The sequence below is a fragment of the Helianthus annuus genome, chromosome 11 (assembly GCF_002127325.2).
Source record: "Helianthus annuus cultivar XRQ/B chromosome 11, HanXRQr2.0-SUNRISE, whole genome shotgun sequence".
Classification (NCBI taxonomy): Eukaryota; Viridiplantae; Streptophyta; class Magnoliopsida; order Asterales; family Asteraceae; genus Helianthus; species Helianthus annuus.
Genome location: NC_035443.2, coordinates 99,381,589 through 99,391,036, shown reverse-complemented (window position 1 = coordinate 99,391,036; position 9,448 = coordinate 99,381,589).

Genomic DNA, 9,448 nt, shown 5'->3' with positions numbered 1-9,448 from the left:
ATCTCCCACAGGAGCTTTCTCGAACAAATGGGGGTACTTGGGTTTGAGCCGGTCCTCACGTTCCCATGTGTACTCGGGTCCGTGTTTAGAGTTCCAATGTACTTTGACAAGCTTAATGTGACTCCTCCTTGTTTTATGGATCTTCCAATCCGTTACCTCAACAGGTTGTTCTGTAAATCGGAGTGTGTCGTCGATATGCAACTCATCCGCAGGGATGATAACTGTTTCTTGGGTTGGACTCTTTTTAAGGTTGGACACATGAAATGTATCATGTACTCCGTTAAGTTTTTCCGGTAACTCCAATTTGTACGCCACGGTACCAATTCTTTCCAAGATCTTGAATGGTCCAATGTATCGTGGATTCAACTTTCCACGTTTTCCGAACCTTGCTACGCCTTTCCAAGGTGAGACTTTCAGCAAAACTTTGTCTCCCACCTCGAATTCTAAAGGTTTTCGTCTTCGATCAGCGTAGCTCTTTTGTCGATCACGAGCCGCCTTAATGCGCTCTCGGATCTGCATGATCTTGTCGGTTGTCTCTTGAACAAGTTCAGGACCAATCAACTGTTTGTCTCCAGCGTCTGCCCAACACAACGACGAGCGGCACTTGCGGCCATATAGAGCATCGAACGGTGCCGCTTTTATGCTCGTATGGTAGCTGTTATTATAGGAAAACTCAACTAAAGGTAGATGAATATCCCAGCTGCCGCCTAGGTCCATAACACATGCGCGAAGCATATCTTCCAGTGTTTGTATGGTCTGTTCGCTCTGGTCGTCTGTTTGCGGATGGAAGGTCGTGCTTAGATCTAGTTGAGATCCAAAGGCCTCATGGAAGGATTGCCAGATCCTTGAGACAAAATTTCCATCTCTATCTGAAAAATAATCGAAATAGGCACTCCATGACATGCCACTATTTCTTTAAGATACAGCTCAGCAAGCTTTCCAGTGCTATCCTTCCCTCGGATTGGTAGAAAATGCGCAGATTTCGTTAATCGATCAACTATCACCCATATCATATCATGCCCTCTAGGGGTCCTGGGTAATTTTGTTATAAAATCCATCGATATTTGCTCCCACTTCCATATGGGTATCTTCGGTTGTTGCAGTAGACCAGATGGTTTCTGATATTCGGCCTTAACCTTAGCACAGGTTAGGCACTTTACAACGTAGACAGCAACGTCACTTTTAAGCTTCGGCCACCAATAGTATTCTTTCAAGTCTTGATACATCTTGTTCGATCCTAGGTGGATCGAATATCTCGACTTGTGAGCTTCATTAAATATGACTTCTCGAATACCGCCATAGAGCGGAACCCAAATGCGTCCCATAAAGTATAAGGTTCCCTCTTCGTTTGGCCCCAACTTCTTCTCCATACCTCGAAGATATTCAGTTATAAGGTTCTCCTTCTTAAGAGCTTCTTGCTGTGCGTTATGAATGCGTGTAGTGAGATTTGTTCGAATAGTCATTTCCAATGCTCGAACCCTTAGGGTCTTGACCCTTTCTTTTCGACTTAATGCGTCTGCTACTACGTTAGCTTTTCCAGGATGATACTTAATCTCACAGTCATAATCGTTTAGCAGCTCGACCCACCGTCGTTGACGCATATTTAGTTCCTTCTGATCAAATATGTGCTGTAAGCTTTTGTGATCAGTGAAGGTAGTATATCGCGTACCATATTAATAATGTTGCCAGATCTTCAAGGTGAATACCACCGCGCCTAGCTCCAGGTCGTGTGTGGTGCAATTCTTCTCATGAACTTAAAATTGTCTCGATGCATAGGCGATGACCTTTTGGAGTTGCATGAGCACGCAACCCAATCCTTGACGCGAAGCGTCGCAATATACCATGAAGTCTTCAGTGCCTTCGGGTAAAGATAGTATTGGTGCATCGCATAGCTTTCTTTTGAGAAGTTGGAAAGCTTCTTCCTGTTTATCGCCCCAGTCGTACTTCTTGTCCTTCTGCGTAAGGGAAGTCAGCGGTTGAGCTATCTTGGAGAAATTCTCGATAAATCGGCGGTAATAGCCCGCTAGTCCCAAAAATTGTCGAACTTCAGTTGGTGTTTTGGGAGCTTCCCAATTCTTTATCCCTTCTATTTTGGCTGGGTCTACACGAATTCCCTTCTCATTCACAACAGGACCAAAGAACTGTACTTCGCGAATCTAGAATTCGCACTTTGAGAACTTTGCATAAAGCTTCTCTTTCTTTATTAGTTCCAGAATGGTCCTGAGGTGTTGCTCGTGCTCTTCTTTCGTCCGTGAATAAATCAGAATATCATCGATAAATACAATCATGAATTTATCGAGATATGATTTGCAAACACGATTCATCAGATCCATAAACACTGCTGGCGCGTTCGTCAATCAGAACGGCATCACTAAGAACTCGTAATGCCCGTAACACGTCCTGAACGCAGTCTTCGGTATACTCTCTTCTTGGATCCTTAACTGATGATAGCCAGACCGAAGGTCGATCTTGGAGTAGCAACTCGATCCTTGCAACTGGTCGAATAAGTTGTCAATCCTCGGTAGTGGATACCGATTCTTGATAGTGAGCTTATTCATGTCGCACCCGCTCGTAGCGGAAGCGCGAGGTGTGATCTGATCGGTTCTCATTGCATAACAATATAAGTGAACATACTAAATGAATAAAAACAAGCTCCAATGCCATTGTCATAATCGTTTCAAAAGAACGCAACATAAATTAAATGTATTGGTTACAAACCATCAAATGAAAATAAGTTGTCATTGTTTTATACATCAAAATGTAAGTCATAAAATGTCAAGGCTTTGACCACTATATCACCGCAAAGAGGCGGTATATAACGGGCAAACCCTTCAAATGGTGGCATGGAGTGTCACACCCCCAAAATCCACCATGCGGAGTATCACCGCTTGGAGGCGTGACATGACCAGGATCGAGCCACCAATCATATTGAACAACGTACTAAAGTAAATAAAACCAACCACAATACAATTGGTGACCAAAAGAAAGTAACTGACCTTAAGTTAACAGCGGAAGCATAAAACAAAAGTCCAAAACATAAGTGCCATAGTTCATAAGTTTAAAGTCCAAAACGTAGGTTTAATAAGTTCATAAGGATTAAATGTTTAACACGGGACATAACAATCCATATTCCACAACGACCTCCTCCTCGTGCAAGCTCCATAAGCATCTAACGACCTGTTAGGCATGTAACAACGAGTCAACAACAAAGTTGAGTGAGTTCACGGTTGGTTGTTTAGTTTTTAAGTTGTTTCCGAAAACATGGTTTGTCTTTCGTTGGCTTAATTGCCGTGGGGGATTACCCCATAGTTGAAAGTATGATTAACCAGTTCCTTCTTTATTACCCAAACCATATCCATAATCCGTGGGGGCTTCCCCATGTGAACCACTAGACCGTACCATATCGACTACTAATGAAAATAAGTTGTGCCCTACATCAGTGTCTATCATCACTGACAGTTTGCCATAGTCCATTAGTACACGCCCGTCCGACTGGCACGGTGTGAGGTTTGTTAAACCTAATAGCGCTATTAACTAATGACCCGCTCACCATTGGCCTCGGCAATTAAGTCGATATAAAATGAGGGACTTAACGATAGAGTTTTATCTAGTAAGTTTTAAGGTTGTTGTCCTACCCAAGGAGGACGAACGTACGTATTCTACCCAAGGAGGATACACAGGATTAATATGGGCATACTACCCAAGAAGGATGGCAGTACATATCCTACCCAAGGAGGATATGTAGGTTCCATTTTAGTTTCTTAACCCATTCCCAAACCACCGGGAATGCCATGCCTTTTAGAAAGTGTGAACTCACCTTTGGTTGCTCGGTTTGACTCTCAAAAATAGCTAACAGTCATGGTCGGTCAATCACGTCCTAGTATGATTACCACTTAGTTTATTAGTGACTTCAAATAAGCACGAAGTTCCTACATGCATCTATCACATAACATGCACTCACTTTAACGGTTCATGCCCATATAAACTTCCCTATCTATTCCCATTCATAACCAAACATACGACATTGCACATAACACTTTCATTGACATATAACATGTTAGATCATTCTCAGATAACCTACCCGACATTTAGGCACACAAATTACTACTTATGTCGTTTCTGCTTTTACATTCAAAACTGGGCTGTTTTCAGGAATTTTAGTAAAATAGTTAACTTACTCCAAAAATTCCCAACTTTTTACAGAAGGTCTTAAACGATCCAAATATTATTGTGTAGAAATATCGGGATCCAATTCATTAACAATATTTTATAAAAAAACCATTTACCGGACTGCAATCAGATTCGTCACTTTCTGACTGCAGTCCACAAAAAAATTCATTTAAAATTCATTGTAAGTCCGATTGACAAAATTCCAGTGGGAGAATTACAAAGACGTCAGTGTCCATCTACAGTACAAATTTCATGACCTAATTCTACACAGATTTCAAGTTATGACGAAAAACATAACACATATTTTCTGCAGTAAAAGCGCAGCTTGAGCTGCTGTCCAAAAACAGACTTTTAAAAATAGTAAACGAAGTCTAAAAATTATGGTTCTAGTGCCATTAGAACCGTATTTCGAAAAAGCACGTCATAGACTCAAGAAAGTCAATTTTTCGGTAAATATCGACCTGTTTACAGCCAACTCTGAAGTTGGCTGTAAATGTTTGGACAGAAGCTGTTTTCAGCTTATAGCGCTTTAACGCAAGTTCTATTTGTTCCGTTAACATGTTTAGTGACCAACAACGACATTTAACATCACTTGCAGCAGGTTATTGTTTATTTAACTCAGATTTATCATGTCAAGTACCATCATCAACATAACAACCTTATACTAGCATTATTTCATCATATTACATCTCTATGTTCAAGATTTATGTGCATGATCTTTAGAGCCCATAAGATTTCATCAAGATATAGCTTTTAACCACTAAAAACATGAAGTAACAAGAGTGTATAAGAAGCTTACTACTAGCTTGAAGCTAGGGAAGAACAAGATAAGGGTTGAGGTGGTTAATTGCACTTGCAAGAGGTCCTTCAACTTCCGATGCTTTCACACTTCCTAACTTAGCTCCTTGCACCTCTAGATCACCTTGGTTTGTAAGAGAAGTAGTTGATAATGGAGGTGTTGTGGTGTGGTGCTTGGGCTGTAGGTTAGAGGAGGGGGGAGAGTGGTGTTTTTGTGTTGAAGGTGAAGATGAGAATGTTACTTATAATCTCCAAGTGTTATTAACCAAAGGTTCAAGTGTCCACCAAAGTACAAGCACAATCTCCCCAAGTCCAAGAAAGGATTTCATGGGGATTTAGGAAAGATCATGGGGAACTTGAGGTGGAGGCCACTTGAGCCGTTCATAGGTGGGGGGGGGGGGGGGGGTAGTAGACTAGGTTTTAAACATATAGTTAATTTATGATTGAAATCCAAGTATTAGTTAGGTGTTCTAGTTATTAGATATTTATATGGGGTGTTATGATGTTCGGGGATCATATCTAACTCAGAAAAATAAAAACAATGCTTCTTGCAATATTTTAGTGTTCCGGGTAATGTCCGGTTGTTCGGTTAAATACCGTTCCGTTAAAGTGCTATGTTATTCCGTATAGTGTCTTTCATATATCTTTTTGTAACGCTTTTAATTCCCGGCATTTAGGAAAGCATACAAGACTATTTAGTAACTTTTCTACACAAGACTAGTACGTTAACAAGCACATGTAAGTATGACACAGTAATCAGAAAGCAGTTAAGTAATTCAGCATAGTCATCAAGCATATTAATAAATCGTACCGATACATGTAATTATGAGGGTTGTCACATTCTCCCCCTGTTAAGAAAATTTCGTCCCGAAATTTAGCACGTGGTTACTGAGGTAGCTAGTTAAGTTGCGTGGTTTCCTGGTTTTCCTGGGGTGTCACATCATCCCCCCGTTGGTTTGGAATTTCGTCCCGAAATTCTACAGCAGCTTCAGTCTCAGTTGTGGTTGCACTTTTCTTAAATAGCTGGGGGTACTTGAGTTTCATTTGGTCTTCTCGTTCCCAGGTATACTCTGGGCCACGACGGGAATCCCAACGAACTCGGACAAGAGGTATTCTGGTACGCTTGAGAATCTTAACATCACGATCAGTAATCTCTATTGGTTCCTCGACGAATCGCGGCTGGTCGTCGATAGTGAGCTCCTTTAAGGGAACTATGAGGGTCTCATCTGACAGACACTTCTTCAGATTCGACACATGGAAAACATTGTGAACTCCGCTGAGTTCTGCCGGTAGATTCAGCTTGTAGGCCACCTTGCCAATCTTCTCAATGATTTCGAAGGGTCCAACATATCGCGGGTTGAGTTTGCTTCGTTTGCCAAAATGAACTACGCCTTTCCAAGGTGAGACTTTAAGTAGCACTCGATCCCCAACCTGGAATTCGAGTGGTTTCTTCGCTTATCAGCATAGCTTTTCTGACGGTCATGAGCTGCCACCATTCGCTGTCGTATCTGAGCAATTCTCTCGGTCGTATCTACTATAAGTTCTGGGCCAGTGATTTGGCTGTCACCAACTTCTGCCCAACAGAGAGGTGATCGGCACTTCCGTCCATACAATGCCTCGAACGTAGCGGCCTGGTTACTGGTGTGGTAATTGTTGTTATACGAAAACTCCACTAACGGGAGGCACTTTTCCCAGCCATTACCAAAGTCGATTACGCATGCCCTAAGCATGTCTTCAAGGGTTTGGATGGTGCGTTCAGATTGCCCATCCGTCTGTGGATGATATGCCGTGCTCATGTCTAATCGAGAACCAAAGGACTTGTTCATAGCTTGCCATAACTCAGATGTAAAACGTGAGTCACGATCAGAAATGATGGAGGTTGGCACTCCGTGCCTTGATACCACTTCCTTTAGGTAGATGTCTGCTAGAGTAGAAAACTTATCCGTTTCTTTGATAGCCAGAAAGTGTGCAGACATGGTCAATTAATCCACGATCACCCAAATGGTATCATTTCCGCGTTGAGATCTAGGCAGACCAGTAACGAAATCCATGGAAATTTGCTCCCATTTCCATTTAGGCATCTCTGGTTGTTGAAGGAGGCCTGATGGTTTCTGATATTCAGTCTTGACTCTCGCACAAGTCAAACATTTACTGACGTAGGTTGCTATGTTGGCTTTCATACCAGGCCCCAATACGTAGTCTTGAGATCGTGGTATATCTTATCCGAACCAGGATGTACTGAGTAACGATACTTGTGCGCTTCATCCATCACAAGTTCGCGTAAGTTTCCGTAAAGTGGCACCCAGATGCGCCCTGTTACATAGTAGGCACCGTCTTCCTTTTGTTCTAGCTGCTGCCTCGATCCTCATAAGCACTCAGCCCTGATGTTTTCCGCTTTCAACGCTTCAACCTGAACATCTCGTATTTGGGCAGGAAGGCTAGAGTGAATTGTAAGCTGTAATGCACGTACACGCTTAGGTATAGTGTCCTTTCGACTGAGGGCGTCGGCCACAACATTGGCCTTGCCCGGATGGTATTTGATAGCTCATTCATAATCGTTCAAGAGCTCGACCCATCGGCGTTGTCGCATGTTTAACTCCTTTTGCTTGAAGATATGTTCGAGACTCATGTGATCGGTGTAAATGGTGCACTTGGTACCGTACAGGTAATGTTTCCATATCTTAAGTGCAAAAACAACTGCTCCCAATTCCAAGTCGTGCGTAGTGTAGTTCCTTTCGTGAACTTTAAGTTGGCGCGATGCGTAGGCAATGACCTTGTCACGTTGCATCAACACGTAACCAAGTCCTTGGATGGAAGCGTCACAGTAAACCACAAAATCATCTGTGCCTTCAGGCAAAGAGAGGATAGGCGCGCTACAAAGTCTATCTTTTAAGTGCTGAAATGCAGACTCCTGTGCATCACCCCAACGATAGGTGACACCCTTCTGAGTCAGTGAAGTGAGAGGTTGCGTAATCTTTGAGAAATCCTTGATAAATCTTCTGTAATATCCTGCCAAACCCAAGATTTGGCGGATTTCCGTTGGTGTATGGGGTGCAGGCTAGTTTTTGATTGAGTCAACCTTGGATGGATCCACATGAATCCCATCCTTGTTTACCACATGGCCTAGAAAGTGGACTTCACGGAGCCAGAAGTCACATTTCGAAAATTTGGCATACAACTGCTCTGTTCGAAGGAGTTCCAAAAAAAGTCTCAGGTGTCGCTCGTGTTCCTCCTGAGTCTTAGAATAGATCAGGATGTCGTCGATGAATACAATGACAAACTTATCGCGTGGGCAGTTTGTAGTTGCGTGGGCAGTTTTTCTAGTTCTGATGGAGCTAGACGATAAGGTGCTCGAGCTACGGGCGCTGCTCTAGGAGCTAGCTCGATTTGAAATTTAACTTGACGATGAGGCAGAAGACCAGGTAATTCCTCAGGAAATACCTCAGGAAAGTCGCATAGAATAGGTATGTCTTTTATCTTCCTTTCTTCCGAGGATGTGTCAGAAACGAGGGCTAGAATAGCAGTGTGGCCCTTTCGCAACCACTTCTGGGCCTTAAGGAAAGAGATGATGCCAACAACAACACCACTCTTGTCGCCACGAATTACGAGAGGTTCTTTGCCAGAACGAGGGATGCGAACAATCTTCTCCTTGCAAAGAATTTCCGCTTGCTGATGAGATAACCAATCCATCCCAATAACAACTTTGAAACTACCCAGAACGATAGGAATAAGATCGATAGAGAAGGTCTGACCAGCTAGGACGATGTTACAGCCCTTAACTATGTGTGTGGCTTCAAGACTTTTACCGTTTGCTAGCTTTACCATGTGTTTGGTGTTTAGAAGTGTTGGAGTGCGCTTAAGCATTTGGCTAACTTTTAAGGACACATAACTAGTATCGACACCCGAATCAAATAAAATAGTAACAAAGAAGTCGTCCAGAAGAAACTTACCCATCACAACGTTGGGATCGTTCCTTGCATCACCCTGACCAATCACAAAGGCACGACCTCGGGCGCCATTGCCATTATTGTTACCCCCATTGTTGCCTCCAATGTTGCCTCCATTGTTGTTCCCGTTTCCTTGGTTGTTTTTGCTGTTCTGATTCTGGTTCAGCTGGGGGCAGTTCCTCTTAAAGTGGCCTTCAGCGCCACACTGAAAGCATCCTTTATTTCACTGCTGTTGCTGCTGCTGGTGGTTCTGTGGAGCTGGTTGTTGTTGTTGGCGATTCTGATTCGCAGGACGTGGGCTCCTGCAATCCTTGGCTTCATGACCCAGCTTGTTACACCTCAGACAACGACCCTTGTGGCACTGCCTGCTATGATGCTTGTTGCACCGGTTGCATTTGGGGTGGATCCCTCGGTATCCACCCTGCCCTTGACTACCAGAAGATTGCTGACCAGGACTCTGGTAGTCATCAGTCTTTCGCTGCTGGGACTGAGACTGAACTGAAGTAGAACCCTTGCCCGAATTTCCATCCCAC